We start from the raw sequence: 27,330 nt of genomic DNA on the forward strand, positions 1-27,330 counted from the left end.
GGGTTTTCATTTGTTAAAAGAGAATGACTCAATTTTGCACGCTAGAATGGATGAAATAAATGACAGCTCTCATTAGGCAAAATTTAGTTTTAATTAAGAAGTCCTAAGCTTATAAATTAGGGAAGCAGGAACTAAGGGAGAAAACTTAGTGTAAGAACTTTAAATGTTTAGCAGCTGGCATTCAGAGAATTGGTTGAAATCAGAAACTAATCTTGGCTAGCTTTAAATTTTAAGGGATAAAACCTCTGGAGTTCATACGTGGTAAATATGTTAGACCATGTTTGTGTTCCCACAGAATTCATAGGTTGAAGCACTAATTGCTAATATGGTATTGGGAGGTAGGGACCTTTGGAAGGTTAATTAGGTTTAGATGAGGTCATGAGGGTGAAGCATCATAATGGGATTAGCAACCCTATAAGAAGAGAAAAGGACACCAGAGCTCTTTTTCTCTCTATTTCTTTTTCTGTCTTACGAGGACACAGCAAGAAGGCAGCCATCTGTGAGACAGGTACTGTATCAACCACCTCATGATCTTGGACTTCCCAGTCTTCATAACTGTGGGAAATAAATATCTGTCATTTAAATCAGCCAGTCTGTTATGCTTTGTTATAGCAGCCCAAGCTGACCAAGAGGGCATCTTTAATATAAACTTTATTAATTTACTACAGTAAATGAGTCCTTTTTTTTTTTTACTAATTACTGAATCTATTTATAGATTATAGGTATCCAGATATATCAATTGTTTCATTGTAGCTGAATCTTCCCAGTTATATATTTCAAGTCATTATTTGTACTATATAGTTCACAACTTACCAGCAATTAGTAGCCTCACTGGAATATCCAGGTGATAATGTAGTAATCTAGAGAATTCCTATCTAATGTGTAATACTTAAGGCTTGTGGATCTTTAATATGTTTACCTAATAAATATATCTAGTATTTTCCTTGATGAATAAAAAATGTAAGATATTTAAAATGTGTTCTTGTAAGAATATGTGATATTGATTCAATGGTTGAAGTCCTGTCTTTGCTCTTTGGATATTCTTTCTTGTTTTCGAATAGAAAACTGACCTGGGAGAGAGATTCTAAATATTGAATAGATTCATACTGTGAATAATTTATATTCACCTCTTTCAAATATAGCAAAGTGTTGCAACTCTGATTTTAAATAATTGTCAGGTAAGCAATAAAGTTCTTTTGAGACTAGTAATATTTTCTAATGGCCATTCCTTCTGAGATTAGTTTTCATTTTTATTTTGTTATTTTTCTTTAGTGACATATCCCTCTGATTCTTTCTTAGAAAGAAAGGAGGCCACTTAAGATAATCCATTACTTTCTTTTTTTTTTAAGATTCTATTTATTTGACAGAGCAGAAGCATACAAGCAGGGGGAGCAGCAGAGGGAGAAGGAGAAGCAGGCTTCCTGCTAAGCAGGGAGCCCATTGCAGGTCTTGATCCCATGACCCTGGAATCATGACCTTAGCCAAAGGCAGACACTTAACTGACTGAGCCACCCAGGTGCCCCCCCCCCCCATTATCTTCTTAAAAAGATTTTTGTTACTAATTATATTCATCCTCTGGAGCACTGGGAAACTATTCAACCATTGATGGTGGGATCCACGGACCTGCTGTCTGGAACTGTGGTTCTTTGTGGAACAAGGTGGTTGGGTCTATGATCCAACCATCAAGATCGGTTAGACTTTAGCCTCTCTTCTTCTACACAAGCCTCCATCCTCTTAGTTATCTAGTGTTTCCATGACTTCCCCTCATTGCTTCCTAAGCCCTCAGGAACAGTGTTAAGTTTAACCACTTTTAACAGTGGTTGAAAGTATGGCCTCTGGTTTCAGACCCCAGTTTAAATCTCAGTTCTGCTATTCAAATATTATATGACATAGGGAACAACTCTATTTATTCATCTGTAAAATGGTCATCCTAATGAGCATCCTATCTTATAAAATGGTTTGGCATTAAAATGAGACAATGTATTTGGATTACCTGGGAATACGCCTATCGTAGGAACTCAGTACACAGTTCCCTGCTGTTCTCCACATCTAGACCCATTTCTTCTGTTTGATTTTCCCTGGTTCAACTCAAAGCTGAACTCTGGTGGCTATTGCATTGGAACAAATATAACAAAGATCTACATATAGATATCCATAACTAAAGAAATTGAGTTTCAGGAGAGTTATGAAACTCTCCTAGGATGATAGAGTTAATGGCAGAGTCAAGTATCAAGCTCAGGGTGGTCTGACATCAAAGTCCATGCCCTTGACCATTATAACAGACAGGCTCTCAGGAGCTGCTGCCAAGACTCCATGTAGTGGGGAACTCTCCTCAAAGACAATTCAAGATATAGATGGTGAAAAGAGCAAAGTGGATACTAAACACCTAAAAGTAAGCAGATGTTCTTTATCAAAATATTCGCAGCGGAAGTAATTTTTTCTCTTTACACCGAAAGCACACTGATTTCTCAACATATTGACTGATTCTTAATATTAATGACCTTTGCTATTTTTGACTCTCTAATGAAAGAAAACTGTCACTTTGGAGGGGTCCATGACTAGGACAGAAGCATTGCATTAATCTGGGAATAGATGATAAGAAGCTGAATTGGAGGATAGTGCTATGAATTGAGAAGAGAAGATAAAAGCACATTGTAGAAATACCCTACCTGCTGAGTCAACCTCCTAGCCTGCTGCCCTGCATGACCATTAATCTTACACCAGTCCAATAGCCCCACAAAGGACACCCTCATTCTCATTTGTTTTACTCTCTTCTCAGCCCCTCGAATCTCCAGGCCATTTTGGACAAGCTAGCCTTGGAGACCATTGTCTAACTCACAGCCTTGCCCTTCTGGCCTCTCTTGAGGTTGATCTCTATACCCAATAAGTACCATCTCGCTCTTCTGGAAACTAGCAGTAGTACTGGCTTTTCTCACATGTATACTAAGGAAGCAAAGTTGGCCTCCTGACTTTCTCAGTGTCTTTGGTTGTTTTATCATTCTGTGCTCTACCTTCAGAATTTCAGCACTTTGATAAATTCAGCACAATCTCAATGATTAAAGGCATCACTTTCATAAGAGTTAATATCCTGTGAACTAGCAAACACACTTCTAGATATAAAATGACTCTGGAAATGCTCCTTTTCAAGTTTTTGGAAGAGTTAGCACACCTTCTTTTTAAAGATAGTATCTCCAAAAAAAAAAAAATTAAAGATAGTATCTCCATTTATCAGCTATCGTATTGAGGGAGTAAAAACAGCTACCCCACAACTTTAGGATTAAATGACAAAATAGACATAAAGTCCTATCACGGAGTCTGGAATATAAAAGAAGTCAATTAAAAATAGTTAAAAGTATTTTTCCTCCCCTCTATCTCAGTAGATATGTCAGGAAAACTCAAACATTCATAGAATTTTTAAAATTTTTCTACACACAAGTAATTTATACTCAGAATAAAACCTGATTTCTCACTGGTACCTAACAGTGAATAGCATCCGATATAAGCTTCCAAGTTTTTATTCAATAAATTACAGAAACATATTTTATCATATAAAAAGTAACACTTTAAAAATATTTGATTAGTGATTTGTTATGACATTTACAAAATTAGGATAGTAGGTTTTTTTTTAAGATTTTATTTATTTTTTCATGAAAGAGAGAGAGAGAGAGAGAAAGAGAGGCAGAGACACAGGCAGAGGGAGAAGCAGGCTTCATGCAGGGAGCGGACGTAGGACTGGATCCCGGGACTCCAGGATTACGCCCTGGGCTGAAGGCAGGCGCTAAACCACTGAGCCGCCAGGGCTGCCCCTCAGATAGTAGGTTTTTATCCTCTATTAGTACATGAACTTATTTTCAAGGTTAACCTTAAAATCTTTAATATTTTTATAAAAGCATATTACTGGAAATTGTTCAGTAAATCCCGGAAACATATGTTAAACCATTAGAGTCTAAACTGTTACCAAAAAAAAAAAAAAAAAAATGAAAGCTCTTTCTCTGAAAGGCTTCAAATCCTTTCCAAACATATTTTTCTGTAATTATTTACTTTTAATCTAAATTTTATGAGTGAAATTTCAAGATTTCTAAAGAGTATATTGAAAGCTTTCATGTTATTTGCATTCTACACTCAATTATTCTTGTCATTTATAAGGTCAACTCAATAATGCTTGCAGTAATGAAATTGAATGTTTATTTAGATGTTTTCACTTCCTAAAAAACAAAGCTTAGTTTCCAACCTTCCTCATCATGTTAGGTTGGAATTTTGGTAGTTATTCTTTTCCTTTTACTATGTTACGTGCATAACTGGAAATTGAGGACAAAATTTCAAATACATTTACAAATGTCCAAATATTCTTTCACTTAGCAGTTTATAATTATTGATATTTAGGAACAACTTAGCAACATTCATTTTATGAATAACTACATACAATATAATCAAATACTTTAAATTTACCATTTCTTTCGCTATAGGAGAGAACTTATTTTAAGAAACTTGCTAATTTTTATGATATTCAGGTTTTTTAAATGCCAAAGTATGCAAATGTTCTTATTTGGTTATTTTGGCTACTGGTATTTTTTCCAAATATTCTTTTACTCCTGAATGGGATCATTTGTAGCATCACTCACACAAATAAATGCATTTAAATTAATTTATATCAACACTCATTTAGTTATGGTTCATTTATTGTTTTATGTAATACTCTAAAACCCCTTCTTCTCACTTTTAAAATGAGATGCTTATAATGGAGAGTTTATTAAGATATAACAAAAAGGAAAGCCAAATGAAAATCTCCCTATATGCAATTTGCCCTCTGCCTTACAATATTAGTGACTCTTAAGTTTATGATGCTGGCGATGTATCAGGTGTTGGCTGTGGAAGTGGCTGGGTGTTTTCACAGGTAGATATATGCACACGATGACTGTAACTTGATCTAGATGGAATTTCATATTGAAAGAAATAATTTATTGCATATTTGACTCATTTGACTTCATAAAAGTATTCCAGGAAAAATTGTAGCACCTCCTATAAGAATTTCTTAGATGAAGTTTCTCTGCTATTTTGATTTTGACCAGACTGTTTTTGCTGAGGTCCTTATCAAACAAAACAATTCTCCATCAGACTAAAATGAAATTGCATATTTTAAAGTTTAATTGAAGGTGAACTTTCTTTGGGTTAAAGACTGAAGCTTATTTGGGGATTGAAATGCAATTATATAATTGAATGTGGAGAAGAACATGTGACTATTATTAAAATTCTCTTTCAAGGTTAACTCAGCTTGTGGAATTTGACACAAATTCTCCTTTTGCGTATCGTTGGACAGGCTTCTTGCATTGGTGCAGTTGTCATTAATTTGAAAGGAGATTTTGAAAGGTCTCGGGGGAAACTTTCTGCTCCCAATCTGCCTCTGATTCAAGTTGCCACTGCATTTGGTATCTGCCCTTCCAGATCTTTCTCATTACTTTAAGCAATGACTTTGCTTGACAGTGTGACTTGCTGTCTGGTCTCTCTAGCTGGCAACTTGTGAATACTTACCGCCCCCTCTCTCTTTTACAGCCCCCACAAACAATTGATCACCCATGCCTCCTGGATTCTGTCCTTTTCTGTTTTTAATAGCTATTTCCTGGAGCCTCTGAGAATCCCATCTTCACTCCCAGTCTGTTAGAAGGCTGCTCCTCCACCCATCTCTCCCTGAGCTCCTCAGCTACCAATCATGTGTCTTTGCTTCAGACACACCTAGTTCTCCGCTTTCCTGGAACACTTGGGGCTTTCCTGGAACACTTGGGGCTCTTCCACAATCCCACTCTTCCCCACTGTACTTTGCTTCTGCTTAACCTAGGAAAACACTACTTAGCAGTCTATATTCACCTCCAATGCCACCAACTCTGTGAAGCATGTCTCTTCCAGCACAGACCATATTGTGGTATATATATTTCAAACTATTCCCCTCCCCTCCCCGATTAGACCAAGCTTCCTGAGAGCAGGGATGACTTCTTAACTCATCCAGGTCACTCACATGGCCACACTACGCAGCACTGTGACGTTGCACACAATGTACCTGGCATACAGTAGATGCTCAAAACATGTCTAGTGAATGACTGGCTGAACGGAACTCCAACATTTGAGAGTAAAACATCAGCCTGCTACCTCCCAAAATGATCCGTAGGTGCATTTCTCTGGGTTTGAAAGTAGTGAGTAGTAAGGAGACACAGGGGCTTGGGGACAGCTGATGGGGCAGCTGAGAGATCAGCAGGGGCCACACTTCACCTACCTCACAGTGGGCCAGGACCAGGCCTGGTCAATGTGACCAGACTGGAAGGCTTAAAATACAACCCAAAGAAAGAGGAGGGAAGGAGGAAGGGATATTGGTGGGCATTCAGATCACTTAGGTGACTGTTTAATAGATAAATACATTTTGAAAAAAAAAATTTATTGAGGTGAAATTGATATAAAAGTAACCACTTTAAAATGAAAAAGTCTGTGGCATTAGGGCATTCACAATGGCACCCTGCCTGAAGTGATAGAAATGTTTTGGAACAAGATAAATACATATTTTTCATCCTTCTCTCCTACCGCTGTTGTGCACACATCCCTTCAGTAAATGAATACACTCGACAGCTATGCTCCCTCTCCATCTCGAAGCAGATGTACAGCTTAGGTATGAGAAATGTGTCCAAACTCCTGGAGATTTGAATCCCACCTGTTTTAATTCTGGTATAAGTGGGTGATGTTGTGCAAGGAGCTGGAAATGCAAATCAGGTGGATGACATGGGACCTAGACTAAAATCCACATTTCTGCTTTGAAGTTTGGGACAAGAAATAGATTTATCAGGGCTCTTCTAGGTTTGATTTCAGGTGAGAGGTAACACACAAGGAAATTCCCCAATTAAAGAGAGGAGCAGTGGGCGCACAGCACATGAGTAGTGGAAGAATGTGCCGGATGAACCTCCAGCAGGGCTCCTAGGAGGGGTGTGTGTGTGTGTGTGTGTGTGTGTGTGTGTGTGTGTGTACTGGTGGGGCTGACGCAGGTCCCGTGATGTAGATCAGTGTGCTCTCTTCAGAAGGGTGGTAGATGTTGGTAAGTCTTGATTTGTAAATGTGTAGTTGTGATTCTATCTTTCCGTTCTCTCATTGTTAAAATACCCAACGCAGGACCATGAAGAGATCAGTTTTGGCCAGAGTGAATATAAGCGTTTAGTTTCATTCTAGAAATCTGTCTAAATATCTGAAATATGATTAGCACAAAGAACATAGTTCTCTGTAAAACACTGAGACCATGTGACTGAGGATCTGTGTTAGCTGACAAATTATAATGAGTACAGGAATGATATGAGAATGTACTTAGATTTCTTCTAAAAATATATTTTTATATATATTAGAATTTTAAATATTTTTATGATTCTATAATTATAAAATTATAATTATAATATTTTAATTTTATATATAAAATTTTATATTTATATATAATTTTATATATATTAAATATATATAAAATTATATATTATAATTATAAAATTTTATATTTATATTTACATATATTATATATATAATTCTAATATATATATATATTAGAATTAACCACAGGTATGGTTTCTAAGGCATGAAATCCCTCTTATGCTACTATGCTACTATGACCCTCCCATCACCAAGGTAAGTCTGTCCTCACATTGTCCACAAATACTTGGTCCCAGATAATTTCAAGTGACAAAGGAGAACAAGCTGCCACTGCCCGCATAGACAACAGACCTGACAGACTGTTAGGATATTTGCCCTGATGCTCAGTATGTGGTTCCCTTCCAGTAACGTCGTGTGCTGCACACTCATTTTAAGGCTTCATCGATGCTATGAAACCAAACCACATTTTCTAGCTCCTGTAAGAAGTCAGTGCTTCTGCATATTAGCTTTGTTTTCTTAGTGACATCAGTTTGTTTTAACATTCTCATCAGGGATTCTGTTGTGAGAGGAAACATAAATTAGGTTTGACTCTGTTTATTCTGTGTTTCTCACAAGCAGAATTTTGATGAATAATCTTTGGAAATCCAAAAGCCTTATGCACTATGATAGCAAAATTCAGTTTCTCCCTCACATCCCATCTGACATCCTCCTGGGGAAAAAAAAGAATATTTGAGGCAGGAGACAAGCACAAGGGAAAGAAAGGGCTTTGGGGGTGAAATGGGGGACAGATGAGAACCGCAGAGTTTGGAGGAATGTATCTGCTCGCTCAGTGTGCTGATTCTCAGTCGTCCGGCTTCCTCCACTTTTCCACCCATTTGACTTCCCCACCTGCAAGGGCAGCTGCTCCAAGGAGCAATTTATAAAGTGGCAGTTCATATTGTGGCTGCAGTTCCAGGACTGACATGAAATTAAATCAGTCTTGAGTGCCGTAGGATACTAAGGTACCTTCCGAGTTTGCTGAGCCCTCTATGACTCCTAATAAATCTTAGAAAGGTAGCATTCCACCAGTAACTGCCCAGTTACCCCCCTCGCGAAAGAACCTTGAATGGAAACAACACAGTTGGCTTTGGGGCCGTATTTCATCCCCCTGAGAACAAGATGTCCCTCCAAGGAAGCCACATCCCTAAGCACCCTCTTCCAACGCTGCGGGGAAAGCACTTTGTGAGACAGTAACACTGACCCTTAACCCCCTCCTCCGTGTTCCACAGTGCCAGGGCCACATGGTATGAAAACATCTGTGAAAAGTTGATTGTACCCATGGTGTTTCTTTATTGTTTTTCAAGAACAGAAGGTAAGTCTTTAAAACAAAGTCTAGGAGCCTGTCAACTTGCCTTTGCTACAAAGGTGTCATCCTTGAGGCTCCAAGGACAGCAACTGAAGCTGGCTGCCAGAGACTCACTGGTGGGGCTGATGCAGGTCCCGTGAGGTGGGAATGCTGGATTATACCCAGTGCGAACTTAGGGTTGCTCCTGGTTTAAAATCTAACTACTCACCGATCCACCTAACATCTTGGGACACCAAGCGTCAGTTGTTGAGGCCCGTGCACCAAGTGTTCTGTTGGCATTGGCGCTCAGTTTTTCTCAAAACTGGGTGGCTCAGTGGTTGACCCTCTCTCTGCCTTTGGCTCAGGTCGTGATCCCAGGGTCCTGGGATCAAGTCCCGCATTGGGGTCTCTGCAGGGAGCCTGCTTCTCTTTCTGCCTATGTCCCTGCCTCTCTCTGTGTGTGTTTCTCATGATGAAAAAAATAAAATCTTTAAAAAACATTTTTTTGCCCTCAAACCTGAGTGAAGTATTACCATGATGACCTCTGATGATTAATTTTATGTGTCAACTTAGCTCAGCCATGGTACCCGTGGTTCCCAGTTATTGGCCAAACACCAATCTAGATGTGACTGTGAAAGTTTATTTCAGATGCAATTAACATTTAAATCAGTAGCCTTTGGGACTCCTGGGTGGCTCATTTGGTTAAGCAGCTGCCTTCAGGCTCAGGTCATGACCTTGGGGTCCTGGGATGGAGCCCAGCATCAGGCTCCGTGCTCACTGGGGGCCTACTTCTCCCTCTCCCTGTGCCCCTCCTCCTGCTTCTATGCTCTCGCTCACTCTCATCTCAAAAATAAATAAAATCTTTAAAATAAATAAATCAGTAGCCTTTGAGTAAAGCAGATTACCTTCTACAATGTGGTTGAGTTCATCCAGTCAGTGGAAGGCCTTAAGAAAAAAGACTGAATTCCCCTGAGGAGGAAGGAATTCTGTCTCTGGAACTCTGACAAGCCAAGCCTCATCAGCTCCCTCCTGGGTCTCCAACCATAGATTTTATTTGTCAGCCCTCACAATCCTGTGTACCAATTCCTTAAAGTACATCTCTGCCTCTCTCATTGTGTGTGTGTTTGTGTGTTGGTGTGTGTTTTAACCCTGAAGAACCCTAATACATTTCTCTTTTACAAATGATGGAGCAAAAAAAAAACAAAAACAAAAAACAAAAAACAAAAAAAAAATGACGAAGCAAGGTCCCAGAGATAGAAATTAATTTGCCATAGGCCACGCAGCTAGGTGGTGACTGGGTAGAGTGTGAGCTGCTCTTTCTTGCAGGGCCATCCTCCTTCTGTTCAAACGAGAGAGCCCATGTTCCTCCCAGCCTGTGGCCAACAGCCACATGAGGGGCACATGAGGAGTTGCTTGTCTTTAATCCTGTCATCGGTTTATTGGAAAGCTTTTCGCTGCAGCTTGCATGAGGGGAAACGATTTGCTTGGGATGAATGTGGCCACCAATGTGCCATTTCCCTTAATCTAAACAGGGCCTCAGGCACACTTCATTGATCATGGCTCTTAGCTGAGAGGTCGCCTTAAAGCTGGCCAGCAAATATTATGTTTCTCAGGCAGCCCTATGCTGTCAACCACATTTCCTGATCTACTCTGATTAGATATATAAACAGCTTCAGTAAAACAGAGCCCAAGATTTGCTGTTAAAAATATAAGATAAGGCTTCCATAAAGATTCATCAACGGGAGAGACACTGTCTAAGTCAGGCCTGAGCCCTCAGAGCTCACAGCTTCTTTTTCTGGTGTTGTGAGAAAGATCAGTGGGCAAATAACCATGATTTATAATCATGTTTTAGTAGTGGATCGTGCTTAGGTTAAGGGACACCTTGGAGAGAAGAAAGAGTTAAAATAATTGAGCAGGGTCACAAAGTGGTCTGGCAGTAAGAACCCAGCACAGGATTGACATTACTATGAGTTACTTAGTCATTAGTACCACCCAGCCCCAGCTAAGAACAGGCAAGGGGTGCACTGGTGCCTACAAGGTGCAGAAAACTTATGGAAGAGACCAAGAGCTCCCTTGCAAGTCCATTGGGGAAATGTAGCAACTAAAACCAAACATTTTATACCTTCAAAACACGGTGGCTGTTTCAGATACATTTTGTATGATAATAAAGTACAAGGTACGAGAATTATGTGGAATTTTATTATAGATCTGTCTGTTTAATTGGTGTGTGTTACAATATACCCTTTCAGATGAAATTGATCATGTCTCTTTTTTTTTTAATTTTATTAATTCATGAGAGACACACAGAGGCAGAGACACAGGCAGAGGGAGAAGCAAGCTCCATGCAGGGAGCCCAATGCGGGACTCGATCCCAGGACCCTGGGATCACGCCCTGAGCCAAAAGCAGACGCTCAACTGCTGAGCCACCTCGGCATCCCTGATCACACCTTTTACGGTAGACATGATGGTCTAAAAAATTTGTCCAGCTCCAATTTCTTCGAACAAGAACATATGCTTTTTCCGTGTGATTTTTAGTGTTTATTTTTCAGAAAGAAAGAGATTGATACTAGCTTTAAAGAGGAAAAAGTAAGGCGAGAGTAAGAAGAGGTCTATCCAATATTGCTTGGTGGGAAAATGTAAGAAATTGACATGTCGGTGAAGTTTTAACATGTTTTGATATTTATATATAATTTCTAAAAGGCACTTTGCTCACATAAAGAGCTGATAACCCTCTGCTTTAATGATCACTTACAATTTTCCTAAATTAAACAATACAATTTCTATTCAATACTAAAAATGATTGCTAACTCTTATTGAGCATTTAGCACGTACCCAGCACTGTTTAAGCACTCTACACAAATTAGCTGAGGAAATGCTGCCAGCAATCACATGGCCTGCTGCTTTTTTCCCCTATTAATGTCTCAGCCTCTAAAATTATAAATGCTAAATTTAAGCCTTCCTTGAATTAGAATTGTATCCTCCAGGTTCATGCCTGGTTTGAGTTAACATCAAATGTAAATACGTTTTTTATTTTCTGGAGATCATAGTTTTATTTTCTCGGAATCACTGCAATCAATCAGGGGTTCCCATATCTGGCTGTACGGAAGAATGAATGGCAGGAGGAGCTTTCCAAAAATGTTAGTTCCTGGGCCCCCCTCTCCACCTCACCCCCATACACTGCTGAATCTTTAAGAATGGAACTCAGGTATCTGCGTTTCCAGCAAGAAAAGTATTATTTTTCCCCTTTCACAGAAGAGGTAACTGAGTCTCATAAAGTTTAACAACCAGAAGTTGACACTAATAGTAAGTAGGTAGATAGTGGAATTGTACTGTAGGTGGCTTTAGTGCTGTGTGTGCTTCTATAACGAACAATGTACTTTCTTTGTACAAAGTACTCAAATACTAAAGGCTAAAATAATATTGGGCTGCCAAACTGTGGAAGGAGCCTCGGTGTCCATTGAAAGATGAATGGATAAAGAAGATGTGGTCTATGTATCCAATGGAATATTACTCAGCTATTAGAAATGACAAATACCCACCATTTGCTTCGACGTGGATGGAACTGGAGAGTATTGTGCTGAGTGAAGTAAGTCAATCGGAGAAGGACAAACATTGTATGTTCTTATTCATTTGGGGAATATAAAAAATAGTGAAAGGGAATAAAGGGAAAGGAGATAAATGAGTGAAAATATCAGTGAGGGTGACAAAACACGAGAGACACCTAACTCTGGGAAATGAACAAGGGATAGTGGAAGGGGAAGTGGGCGGGGGGTTGGGGTGACTGGTGATGGGCACTGAGGGGGGCACTTGGCAGGATGAGCAGTGGGTGTTATGCTAGATGTTGGCAAATTGAACTCCAATAAAAAATAATAAATTTAAAAAATAATATTGGGCTGCCCTGAAGGGTACGTTTGAGGCACTTGGGCCACCTCTCCGAAGCTTCTAGAAAAATGAGTACATGAGGACTTTCTTTCCTTTAGATCAAATATCCTCAGGTTTGTTTTACACATGCAAATGAGTCTCAGTTATTAGACTGACTGGTAAGAACCCTTCAGACTGGTGTGGGCCTATGAGCACAGCTGTATAGATGTCTGGGACCACCAGCATTTCAGGAGCAGATATAACCCTGAACCCAGAATCAGAGGCCAATGCTGTCACTTCCTATCTTCTCAGCCCTGAGTAAATCTTAGGATCTCTTTGGGAGCACTCCTAGCTTTTGCCTCTGGCATTCCAGTGAAGGACCATGAAGGACAGTACCCAAGCATTCTGTAATGAGGACGTCTACTGCTTCCCTGAACAAAAGTTCAGAACAGAGGAGCAGGGCAGTTGTTTGATGAGGCAAATTCTTCATGAGAGACAAAAAGGGAATCTCGGATAAAATCCAGGCATGGAGAGCCTAAGAGAAGGGTCTCAGCATCGGTTCAAATTGGTTTGCTTGATATAGGTGTTGGGGAAGGACAGGATGTGCCTAGTTTTTCATCAGCAAAACAAGCATTCTGTTCTGTATGTTGTTTTAAAAGGTTCTGCAACAGAGTTCCCCACATTTTTTAAGGGAAGGAATTTTATGTCATAAATATTGCACTCAGGCTTTAACTGTGACAGTAAATTATTTCCTTAATTTTTTTCTTAATTCCCAAGTATACAATGTGGACATAAACAGATGTAGCCTTTTACTATTTAAAGCTCTGAAGTATTTATAGATAAATCCAGGAGCAATGCAATCCATAGTATGCAGGGTGATGCAGAGCAGGTTACTCCGTGTTACGGAGCATTCTTTAGTTATAATTTCCTGTTTACCCAACGTGAAGGAGAGTCTTGCTACTACAGAGTGGAATCAGACTTATGCTGTTTGCACCCATGAGAGCTCAAGTCACAAGGACCATTTCTGTTTTTTAAACAAACCGTGTTTACCCTCCACAGGGCTTAGCCCTGCCCATTTCCTCATCATGTTTATGTTCCATGGCTCTATTTACATATTTCTTCCAAAACCCCATCACTGCAGCTGCACAATTGTGATTTCTTTCCCTTATAATGGAAATGTAATTGTATATAATAGTTACATTAATAATATTTAAAAATACTATAAATATAATTATATTCTATGTATAATTATTACTGTAAGATAAATTTCCTTTATATATCACAAGCTACAACTGCTACTGATAACACTGCCAAACCCATTCTCTCTGCTGTTCATCGTCTGTGAATTACGGAATAATATCTGAAAAAGAACGTGAAGTTGACAAAGATTCAAGAAATAGAACGATTCTCTGAAGCCCCAGCCTTCTGATATGCGATTCATTCCCCCATACCTGTTTAGTTAAACTGAAAGAAACGTCAGCCTTGCCAGCAGAAGTGTGAACAATGAGGCCGAGCCCTGCATGTCCTTACCATTACCAGCATGGTCAGGGCCTGGCTGGCTGGCCAGCAACCAGTGCATTTATGCCCTGCTTCTTGCTATAATGTCTTTCAGAATGTAGCTGTGTGATTGGTGGTTGAGGCCTTTGCCTTTGAAGTGAACACCAAGAAAAAAGTTATTTGGGGGTTTTGACTAATCATCCTATATTCAGACACAGTGCTGACTAATCTGCCTGTTTTCAGATATGATGCAGAGTGGAGTTACAGAAATGCAAAGTAAAGAGGTAGTTTAAGAATTAGCAAAAGTCTCTTAATGAGAAATTGATCTAGCATCGAGGGACATCCATGTGGGTTGCTAGAACCCATTTAAGTGTATCTTAAAAGTCTTACAACTAAATCTATAAATGAATCCATGCACAGTGACAGGAGATAAGAAGACTAAGTCTTCAGGAAATTCTAGAGAACAGTTAAGTGATGGCCTTTCTCAGTTTCTGTTCTGATTGTTTTAACTGTAGGGTATTACAGATGTCATATTATAGAGTCCTGAATATCGCTCCTCTAATCTTGTGTTTGTCAACCTCGGGCTGTGGACATTCGGGGAATGTCTTTATTGTGCGAGCTGTCCTGAACATTGTAGAACACTTGGCATCATACTCATTAGATGCAAGTAGCATGCCCTGCACCCCAATTGTGACAACCAAAATGGCCCTGTCCCCCATCCTTCAAACTAAATGAAAACAACATACATTTTGCATTTCCATTTCCATTAGGAAATGGACCAGATGTTCAATAGGAAAATAAAATACACTGAAGAAGAAAAATACTGGCTTCTGTTCACAGGTGGCCTGAAAGGTCATCCTAGGTCCACCCCGTTTTGGTTTCCTTCTTGTGAATGGTCCACTTTCCTGGGTATTATGTTCTTGCTTCTTATGTTTCATTTCTTTATCCTGTATCCTATAGTGATAAGTCACATTACTAGCCAGCCTCCCCTCTAGGTATGGTGGGGGAATTGTTGCAAAGCTCTGGCTACATCCAAGCCTTTTAAAGGACCACAGGAAGACAACAAAGGTGTGGAGAGGTCTAGATAGAATATCTCATTAAAAATACTGGGGGAAATGAGCTCATGTAGAGAAAGAAGGAAAGAATGAAATAGGATATACACCAACAGTCTTTCAGTTTATTGAATTATAAAGGAAAAATTTTGTGCTAACCAGCCAGGCTAACTAGGGCAAGGGCTAGCAAGTCTGAAGTTAAAATATGGGCCATCTTTCTAAGACTTAAGAGTATTTAAGTCTAAGGTGTTGAACATGTTGATTTGATACATTTATAAATTCCAAAAACAGTTACCACCATAATATTAGCTACCTTCTTCATCTCTTCACATAGTTACCATTTCTTTTTTGGGGTGAGAACATTTAAGTTCTACTTTCTTGGCAACATTCAAGTATATGACACATTATTACTAACTATATAATCACCATGCTGTACTTCTTTTTATTTATCCTCCTGTTTTGGAATTCTAGTCTCTCAATCATGAGCTTCAGCTCCTGGCTCTCCTTCTGCTCTGAAGTAAACTCTTTCAGATAACTGATATCAACATGATGATTTATTGTGTCCACATTCTGAGACAGTGACTTCAGGGACTCTGGCTGTACCATCCACCAGGGAGGCTCATCCTCTGTGTCTACCTGCTGTTCCCTATAACAGGTACTCAATAAATATCTGTTGAGGGGCACCCAGGTGGCTCAGTGGGTTAAGCATTTGCCTTTGGCTCAGGTCATGATCCCAGGGTCCTGAGATCACCACTTATCCACGCTCTCTCTTTCTCTCTCTCTAAAATAAGTAAAATCTTTATAAAAATCTGTTAAGTGAATGATCAGTCAAGAAAGCTTAATTTTATTTTTATTTCTGGGAAAATAATTTTTCTGCATTTATAGCAGTAATAGAATGAAGACATGTTTTAAAAGGATGTCCATCAGTTAATTAGAAGGATTATCTGCCCATTAGAAGATGACTATCACAGTATTGAATTGTGCTTGCCTTCAGATTCTGGAGATAAAATCAGCTGAAGCATTATGGGTAGAAAAAGACCAAAGGAGAATCGCAACAGAACTGGCAGAGACTGAATAAAGAGAGTTCCATTAATATCCAATTCCCAAAGAAGAACAGAAGTCACTTAGGACAGCGCCTGGCACACGTGAAGCACTCACTGAATATCAGTATGTTATGATGACGTCATCATCATCATCATCAATCCCTGTGATAACAAGGTGATTTTGAGTGATATTCAAGTAAGACATTCAATAATGTCAAATCACACCTTGATGAAGTCATTCATTTTTTATTTCAATTATTTTGATGACCTGCAGAAGAATGTGGCCAAGGAGCGCCAGTGTATCTTGTATACCGATTGCAGTTTAATCTGAGCTGACCTCAAGCTCAGAGCTGGAATTGAGCAGTGTTGTTTTGTTTTGTTTATAAGATTTTATTCATTTATTCATGAGAGACATAGAGAAGGAGTCAGAAGCAGGCAGAAGCAGGCTCCCCATGGAGTTGGGAGCCCAATGTGGGGCTCGATCCCCGGACCCGAGATCATGGTCTGAGCCACCCAGGGGCTCCACATTGTTTTTTCTTTGCCCTTATTTTTATGATTACTTATTACAAACAATATTGATTTATTAATGGTGGTATCTAAAGTTTCCTTTAAAGATATTTGTTTTTGGGGGGATAAAGCAAGGCCATTTAAAGAAAATCGTGAAATAAGTGATAGGAGAGGAGGTATACAGATTGGGCAAAATCTTTTTTTTGGGGGGGGGGTGCAAAATCTTGATGGGGAAGGCTTGTGTCTAAGCTTCAGGAGACTGCTTTGGGGGCACTTACTTGAACTCATCAAACCTCCATAATCCAAATGTTTCTGTTCAAGAAAGATGCTACCTTTAGGTGCCCCCTCAACACTCCTTGGCCATCTGATTGGCACAGGGGGCCTAGTTAGTAATCCTCCTCGGGTTACTAATGGAGAGAAGGAAACCACTTCCACTGGTGGCGCCCCTACGCTGACGTCAGATGCCTTGATATGCTGACTTCAGATGCTTTGATACGCTGACGTCAGATGCCTTGAACCCCTTCTCAGGTCCCCCAGCCCAGCTGGTAGTTGCAAATACTGCGTCCTGATTAGTAGAGCAAGGTGCTGCGTGGGGGTCATGCGCGTCTCCAAGGTCGTGCAGGTAAACGCCTGACAACAGGGTCTCTGGGGGAAGGACTGGTGGGTGACGTTGGCTGGTTTCGGGGGTCTGAGTTCTTCCCACTTAGCCCATTTCATTCATGGCTGTGCTTGACAACTGGCTGACAAAATGCCTGACTATTGAGCGGTTGCCCCTGGGGGCCTCGGCCCAGGCTGCGAGGGTCTTTGCCTCGAGGGAACCGCACGTGGCTGCCTCCCCGCGGCGACTGCCGGAATCCGGGTCCTGGCCCCGCAGATGTCCCGCAAATCCTCACTGGCAGGCGATCTGAGGTTGCAAGGAGTTCCCACAAAGGCCCCAGCCCCTGAAATGGGGCAGTTTTCTAAAGCTTAGTAAAGTTGGAGCGCTTTTTGTTTGGTTTTATCCTGTTTGTGTTCTTTGTGTTTGAGCAGCAGGCCAGCAGGACTCCACAGTTTCAAAGAGCAAGCGTCTATTTATGCAAGCCCCAGATGAGCTGGGGCAGGGAGGAAGCGAGCTGGGCTGACCCCCTTGTGGGGTCCCCTGCTGCCAGTGCTCCTGTCCCTACCCCCACCCCAACCCCCCTCCCCCCCTTCCAGTCCCCCCTCCCCCTTCTCCCTTCCCATCCCCCTTCCCATCCCCCTCCCCCCCATCTGCCCCCCACACCAGGGGCAAGTATCCCCCGGAGGCAGGAGGGAGACAGGGGAGCGAGACTGGCCACGGCCCGCTGACAGCTGGACAGCAGTCATGCCTGCGCCCCCCCATCCCCGGGGGGACAGGGACAGGGCAGAGGGGGTCAGGAGAGGCATCCGGCTTTGGAAGGGACGGCTGGGCTGGGTCGGCGTCACACCAGGACCAGGAGGTGGTGCCGCTCAGGCCTGGGCCCGCGCTGCGGAGCGAGGGTTCCCACATGGGGTTCCGGGGCGCCGCGCTCCGCCTGCGTGGCCATCGGACGCGCAGCCTCGCAGATAGAGCCCCGAGCCGCCATCCTCCTCAGTGTAGGACTGGTGACACCCCTTCCCGCCTGACAGCAGCGACATTTAGGGACGCACACCCACCCTTGGGACGGGGTTTCTTCAGTGCCTTAAAGGGAGCCTGTCTCTGTATCCCACCTATTTGATTGTCCTGCCCCCCCCCCAAGTTTACAGAGCCTGCATGGGACTTCGGGCCCATCTCGCTGGGCTTCCAGGTCATAGGAGCCAGCTGCAGGACCCCAGGCAGGACATGACCCCAACCCCATACCTCAGCCTGCACAGAACCTACTTCTTCCATTCAGCGCCTTTGGCCTGGGAGCTTCAAAAGTAAGGAAGACACTGTGCGGGCCAAGATGCCTTGGTTCTGCGGCTAACTTTGTCACTGATGGGCTGTGTGACCTCAGGCAAGTTACTAAACTGCTCTGAACCTTCATTAGTTCATCTGAAAACTTGGCCCACGTGTCTGTTAAGGCCCCTTTCAGCTCTAATAGAGGTCCAAGGTGCTAAAATTCTACTTCCTAAGGATATAAAAATATAGCACAATTTCTTCCTTTAAGAATGAAGTATGTATATAGGCTCTTATATATATAAGCCTCTTATATTCAGGTGCTGCTCATATATATGAATGAAGTATGTTCCCTGGCTTTAAAGAGCCTATATATATATCTATATATATAGACTCTTATATATATATATATATATATAAAGGCTCTTATATATATAAGCCTATATGTATATATATATAGGCTCTTTATATATATATATATAGGCTATATATTATATATAGGCTCTCTTTCAAGATATATATATGTGTGTGTGTATATATAGGTATATATATATAGGCATATATATACACACACACATATTTGAGACTATACACACACATATATATAGTCTATATATATATATATATGCACACATATATATACTATATCATGTATGATTTTTGTTGTGGTGATGTTATTCTATATCAACTCAAGATCTAGTATGTCCATAATGTCAGTATTAGTGACACTCAAGTCCTATTTCCCAGTAAGTACTATCATTCACTGCCATCTAGTGTTAACCAGATAAATGAGATTTTTGCATATTGTTTTCCTAAATTCCTTTCCCAGCCCCCTGTATTCAGAGGTGGGGCATACCCACTGTCTCTCCTGAACATCGAGTCTTGTGCTGTGACGTCTGTGTCCTGAAAAACTGTGTTCCCTGTCTACCATGTGCACCCTGTGGCTCACTGTCCACTTCCTCTGTTTATCTTCCCCAGACCTCCATCACCAGCCCGCATTCCATGGACTTTTCCCTCTGGCACCATTACCTAGTAGGACTAAGTGCATTAGTTGCTGGGCAGAAAGTTTATAGCAAAAAAAATCTGTAACTCACAAATTAATTAGGGATTTAATCAAGAAAAGGCTTTCTCCGCATTTGTGAGCTTAAATTTTCACTTTAATAAAACTCCAACTCAAGCCTCTGAACTTTATGTTAAATACTTGCATTTCAGAGGCTCTGAAATAGTTTCTAAAAGCCAACTAAATTATTTGGGTAAACATTAAGTTGCTTTCATGTTTGTTGTTTAGCTATAGTAATTACATCTCTGGGCATGTACAGAAATGGCCTTTGTTTCAGTGTCTCCAATTACTTTGTTCAAGTGTCTTCAATTTGTCTCAAATGTTTCTAATTGCTGATATGAAATCCCTGTTCCATTTGCTTTTGTGAATTTGTTAAACAACAAAATCAACAAAATTAAACTATTTAGAATCAAAATAAGATGAATATAACTTATTCATAGTATTCAAATTGAAGCCATCTATATTTTTGAAGCACTATCTTTAAGAATTATAATTTTATCAAGATTCATTTAAGCCATTTGCATAATCCTTAACAGCAGCAAAACCAAAATATAGAAAATTTAAAAATCACATTTTATGAGAGAGAAAAATTATTTCTGTTCTTCCTAGATCTTTAGAACTAAGCCTATCTGAAGGTTTAATTCTGCTCTCAGGTTATAGAGATACAGAAACAAGCTCAATGTTTGGTAGATCCTTTCACTATGCTAACAGGTATGTCAGAGAGGGCTTTCTGTCCTGTTTACTCAGTTTAAACTCATCCATCCTTTTTGTTCCTATTTCGATTTCCTGATAAAGCAGTTCTATGCTTTTCTGAAGATGGAGATATTCATCCAAACTATTTTTTGGGGAGAGGCTACCTCCATACCTGAAGACCTGAAGCTATTCTTCATTCTTCTCACATATTTGTAAGGCTGCTCTGGCTCTAACCACTTGAGATTGGATTTTGATGTAACTTCTAGAATCTGAGGTAAAACCTTGTTATGTCCTAGCCAATTAAAGTCTGGCTAGAATAACCTTAGCTTACTCCAGAGGAATAGTCTTACCATTCGGAACACAGGAACTACACACATATCCATGTCCTACCTGAATTTCTATCATAATTTCTTACCCCAATCCCTGATCAGGGTTTGGGCCATATCTCAGTTTATCTGGAAAGCCAAAGCAAGGAAATCTTGTGGCTGTCCTATGATACTGTGGCTCTGTCACACAGGGTTATGTTAGCCACATCCAAATGTAGATTTATTTTAGTCCCCACATAGAATATTTTCACTCCAGTGAAGCAACTATGAGCATCTCATCTTAGCCAAAGTGTATTCCTCATCCTTGGCTACTCCTGGTAAGGAGGCCTGGTAAGGCCTCTGGAATCACATGTCCCTAGATTCAAATCCCAATTTACCATTCGCTAGTTGCATGATGTTGGAAATTATGTAGTCTTTCTATGCCTCAATTTCCTCACCTGTAGAATGGGGAATATAATAATTACTTTCTTATCAAGTAGTGACGATTTATTTTATGCAACTACTTGGCATGATTTATGTCATAATGGGCTGCAACTGGTTTATACTGGCTCACAAGAACTGATAGTGTACACCTTTTCTGGTTCTCCAAATCCTTCTATCCCCCATCCAGTAACTTCTTATCAGTAGCTTGAAAAGAATTTGTCCTGTGAGTATATACACCATGGAAGTTATCAAACACTACACCTCAGGGGCTGGCTTGTCTGTAGGCTATAAATTCTCTATAAATGTTAACACCATTATGATTATTCCTCAGTAGGTACTCTAATTCCCTTGTGGTTTTGAGAAGGCATTCTGCTAGTTAAGTAAATTCTGAGTTGAAATACCACTGATGGGATTGATTACCTCAGGGAAAGTAGTGCATACTTTTGTGCTTTATAGATCTTAATCCTTAATTCATTGAACTGATTTTCGGCTCCATGAAAATTGGAACCATGTCTGCTTTTCTCATTGCTGTAGCCCCCGTACCCCGCACAGACCTAGGACAGAGTAGGCACTCATAAATATCTGTTCAGTGAATAAACAAATGAATGAGATTTTTCTCAACACTCCTATTTTCAAAGGGCTTTCAGATCTGTTTCATCTTTTTCTCCAAACATTTGGAGACATTTTACATTAACAGGTCAGTTTTATCCCCATTGAATAGGTGAGGAAACCGAAATCCAAAAACGTGCCTTATTAGTGATTTGCTTTCATTCATTTTATTATGCCCATTAGTCCAGGATTTCTCAAAATGTGTTCCAGAGGTTGTGAATTCCGAAGGATGATAATAGTTATCATGTGATCGGGGGATCCATGGAAGAGTAAGTTTCAAAAATACTGCATGCTGAAATTTTAAAAGATTGGTTTATTCAACACAGTTTTAAGAGACTTTATTAAGCCACCGTACAAGGTGAACCTGGAGTGAGGATGGGTCAACACGTTCTTTAATGATGTAACCAGCAGTATTCGCGTGAAACAATCACTAGAGCGGTGCTTCTCAGATTGACATGTGCACGTGAATTACCTGGCAATCTTGTTAAAATGCAGATTCTGATTGTGTGGGTTTAAGGTAGGGTCTGAGATTCTGTGTTTCTCGCAAGCTCCCAGACATGCCCATACTGCTGGTCGCAGGGCCACGCTTTGAATAGCAAGGGATTAGAACATATCAGAGTCAGGGAAAAAAATATTTGGCACTTCAGTAGAGGAGCAGATAACACCACTGAAGTATATCCTAGTTGCCGTAAGAACCAACTGTTTAAACAAGTATGCCGTTTGAAGGGATGAGGGAATGGGGGATACACCCATATAAAGAGCAATTTTGGAAGAAGCAGCAAGCAAGACTACACTTAAGTAGCTTAAGTAGGGGAACTGTCATCCAGCTAATGTTCAGGTTAGGGACACAAGGGGGGAAGGGACACAAGGACGGTTAACTAGCCCCTTAATTGGCATACAGACTAATGTAGGTTCATTTTGTCATGAAAACCCAGGTAAGTGAGGGGGAGAAGGAAAGAAAGACCCAGTATCAGTGCAGATTTAATTATTATTTTCTTTCTCCACCTACAGACTCAAGTTCTGTGAGTTATGAAGTTTTGAAAACTATTTCATTATTCAAAATGGGGTAATAATGTCAGAAATTGGAGGGGGGAAATGGACTGAGAAGAAAAGTTGGTTTATTGCGAGTCAAGCGAGGAAGTAACACTACAAAGTACATTCAGATGGTTAAAGGGTTCATAGACCCTCATATCTCCAAAGACCCATCTTTCCACTGAGGCCCTGGTCTAGTCTGGGCACCTAGTTTTGACACCTGTGCTGCTGGCAGCTGCTAGTCTCTGGCAGCCTCTTCTCTCCCGGTCCCTTGACAACTGTGTTTTAATAACCTCTGTGGGTCACACAGTTCATAAATGCAGAGCTTGGGATTAGTTTAATGGAGGTGTGATAAGGTTCTCCCATAATATTTCTACTGGTGATTCATTTCTTCCAGTTATGGCTTGACATATTTTGGTAACTTATTTGAAACAAAAAGGCTAATAACTCATGACTTCCTGATAGATCAAAACCTTTATCAGTGTAAAGCACTATTTTTGCTGAATTTCATAATTTCTCCCTTCAGTTCTTTGTGTAAGTTCATTTGATCACTACTGTTGTTTACATTTTTAGATTTATCTTTGTTTATCTTTCTATAATGCTAGTTTATATTATTCCCTAGTAATTAAATTTCTGAACTCAAGCGGAGAATACTTGCTTTTCGCTGATGTTTATATTTTTGTCAGAGTTGATAGGTTTGATTTTATTTGGGTAGGATCATTTATGTTTTTGAGCTTTTGTGTGTCTTGCTGTTTTCCATCTTTTAAAGAAAGCTTTTCTGATATTGCCTGTTTTATTTTTTTCTATTTTTAGTGCATTCAGAGGTATTTATTCTGCTTAAAGTATGTTTGTGGTTACTTAACGATTTTTAAAAGAAATTGTCAAGCCTATATTTCTTAAGTTTCAAACATCAGGTATGAAACAGTATCTTTATTTGATTTGAATAGAATTGACGCCTTGCTAAGAAAAATGATTTAGTACACTTACCATCCCCTGTTCACCACCCATAATTGTGAAATGCAAAGAGTTTGGCTCTTTTTTATGGTTGTCAGAGCTGTCGTTGATCAATACTGGAGGCATAATCTACAGTTACATAGCACTGGCGGTTTTTGAAATGTATACAGTGGAAATTTATAAATGGGTTAGTCATTTCCCCATAAACATCTGTGTCCTGTGCCGTATACATCCATGCTATGATGTTTCTGATCTCTTGGAACATTTGTTGATTAGTGAGAATTCATAGGTATTTCTGTTCCAAAGTTTGGACTCTGGCATGGTCAGTTAAAACTAAGTTTCAAAATGTCATAAAACAACTATCTGGTGCCCAAGAGAACCTTAAGAAACATTCTTTTCTTCATGTTTCAGCCCTGTGTTTTATTGCACTTGTCTTATCTAGCGGAATTGGTGCACATGTCAAATGGTGTTCCTCATTATGGTGAAAAATGAAACAAAAGGTGCTTTTTCCCCATTACCTTAATATCCTGAAATAGCCAAAATATATACACATGGCACCAGAAGAACAGAGAGTTTGCCTTTTTCTAACTTGTTTTAAAAGTGCAGTGCAGACAGGCTAAATCCATCTGGGAATTCTGTGGGTCACAAGTGTCATTAGCAGTGCAGAGTTGAAGCCCCTGTCTAGAGCTGACTCTAGAATATTTACATGGGAAGGTTGTTTGTGGTGCCTTACATCTTCTCCTTTGAAGATTATGACTAAGGAGTTATTTTTTCTTTTATCAGTGATACATTCTTTGTTTAATTCAAAGGCATCTGATGCTTCTTACCTAATGCAAATTTTTAAGTTACACAGTATTCTGTATACTAACATAACATCCCAGATGTATAGTCCTAATGTTCTATTTACTCCTGTGATTTTCATCATTTGAAATATACTGTTCAAATCAGTTTCCATTTCAAAAATTATCTTCAGTGGTATCTCTCAATATATTTACTCGTAAATAGTTCTAATGAACTATTGTCATTTTTCAGAATATGAAGATATAGGTGTATAGCCTTGGGAACTTAAAACCTCAGCTAATTACTGTTTTCTGAGATATTGTATGTACATTCATGTAATATTTTTCTATGATAATGATTTCTTAAAACAGTTATTTAAAAGCAAATATTAACAATAAGTGGAAACATTTAAAATTCAATTTATTTTTGCAATTGCCATTCTGACTGGTTTAATCAAAACACCCATCCTGACTTTTCCCTCTCTCATCTTTTCCAAGCAGGTAAGAACCTGAATCTTAGGAAACATCTTAACCCAACCAGCAAATTTGTTTCCAGCCTGAAGGGCCTACCCCACGTTTCTGCTCCAGTAGCATGCTTCTCAAGGTAAACAACCTTAAAAGCTAAAAGTAGAACAGAATGACTACTTTAAGCAACTCATCAATTTTTTTTTGGCCCAATTTTATTCTATTTTCAAGGTGGGGTATGATAGTTGTGTACCACTCTTGGGAAAAACTAAAAGCAGCAGTTTCCTGAATGTTTGCATGCAAAGAACCCCAGTAAAGCCAACATGGTGTTATGTTTTGTTTTATTTTGTTTAAGATTTTGTTTTTAAGTAATCCCTATACCCAAGGTGGGGTATAGGCCCTCAAACTCGTGGCCCTGAGATCAAGAGTCCCACACTCTACCAACTAAGCCAGCCAGGTGCTCCCAACCTGGTATTATCTTAATAACAAGGGAATCGCTACATTTTGATTGATGATTCTTATTATAAATTCTAGAACTTAAAATGTCAATGTCAAAAATACCTCAAAATATTTCCATAGCATTTAGCTTTTCCTCTCACTGTCTTTTCTTCATAGTTAAAACATATGCACATATACCTACTTTAAAAACCTGACATTTTGAAAAATTTGATGTGCCACATAGGTAGTACACTTCGTATTATAGACTTAACATATTCCACATTTCAAAGGCTTGGCAAATTCCGTGGACTGTCATTCAACCCAATTTATAGAAACCTTGAAAATCCCTGATCTGCTGGCTGGTCATTTGCTGGCACTGTCACCATGAGCAGCTTGAGTCAGATGCATTTCAAGGCAGGAAGGGGCAGTGTAGCTCTTACAGGTGGTAAACCGCACTGTCAGGGGTTCACCCTGGGTGGTAGGTCGGTCTGCAGTGATTTGGATGAGAGAAGGGCCATTTCGTTCTCTTACAAGCTGAGAAGAATGGGGGGCTGACCACCAGATGGCGGTGCTCTGACTGCCACGGACCCACAGGGGTTCTGCTCCGGGGAGAAGGACAATTAGGCTTCACGTTTCTCATGCTATTTAAATTTGGATGGACAAACTTTTTGGCCAATTTATAATTGGGAAAGTTTTCCAAGTGACACTGGATGCTGGTAATTGCAAACATGTTTATAGGCAGCCTAATACTGCAGTTCTCCGGTACATTTCTGGTTCCTGTAGCACACTCTGGACTTGAAGGATAAAACTGCCTGGGTCCCCATGGTGAGGGGGAACTGACTCCGAGTCCCCCTTTGAAGACTGCAGTGTGGCTTGCTGGTTTCATTCCTTCGCAGGACCTAGCCTTTGTCTCCAGGGAGACACTTCCACGCATCACAGTATAAACTCAGGCCTGGCAGGTTGTGAAAGATTTTGTGTCTGCCTCGAGCATTCTGAAAGTAGAGATGTCTGCACTCTTCACCCCCCAACTCCTGGTTTTTCCCACCTTGATTTCCTCAGCTTTGGCTTCTTCAGAATCCGAGCTCTATAGTCTATACAGCATGTGGTTCTCAACTGACCTGTAGTGTTTTGTCTTTAATTTGCAGAGAGAAAAACAATCACCTTTGTTGAGTCACTTGATTCCTCTCTACCACCCAAAACACACACACACACACACACACACACACACACACACACTCACACACTCACTCTTCCCTCTCTTTGTGGAAGTCCTTAAGCCGAACTTAAGCTGCGGTTCCTGCTTTGCCCTGAAACCATGCCTACAGCACATGTTGATAAGAAATCTGCTGTTTTGGAAGAGTGGTTTCTGTGCGGCTGTGGGAGAGTTGATGGTATCCTAACAGGTTACTGAGCTTCAGTATTCAGTGTTGCTTCAAAATTAGATTATTGGAAGCTGGTTTGGAAGATGCAAGTGAAATAGTCTTTTAGGTCTTTCTGTCCATGAACCACAATAACCCTCCTCCCCTCCCTGTTCTATCTTTTCTTCTCCATCAATTTAATAATAATAAATTTAATAATTTAATAACTTTCTCTTCTGAGACTTTTATTCTTCAATGTACTCATTTTTTTTCAGATTTGGTTGGAGACAGGGAATAGATCTCCTTTAAGCTGCTACATACTCTGATTCACAAAGAAGTAGTATTTTATACACCTGGTTATTCTGTGTACTATTTATTGGCAGACTAAATAATGTAATCCTGTAACTGCAGTTGGAGTCTCTGTAAATCAGTACCAACATCCACCTTAGCCCTTGCAAGTGACCAATACATTTTAGTAGAGGAATGGGCAAAACCATATGTAATCGCCACTGTTGATTTTCCTGAGATTTAAAAAAAACAAACAAACAACCCTTTTGCACAAAACAAGTCTCTGTCAATGAGGTCTTCCCTGTGGGTTCAGTATCAATCACACCTCTAGGGGGCGCTGATTTTATTGTTGCCGTTAGTGGAATTGATGCTCAGTT

Source organism: Canis lupus, chromosome 29 (genome assembly GCF_011100685.1).
Source record: "Canis lupus familiaris isolate Mischka breed German Shepherd chromosome 29, alternate assembly UU_Cfam_GSD_1.0, whole genome shotgun sequence".
Classification (NCBI taxonomy): Eukaryota; Metazoa; Chordata; class Mammalia; order Carnivora; family Canidae; genus Canis; species Canis lupus.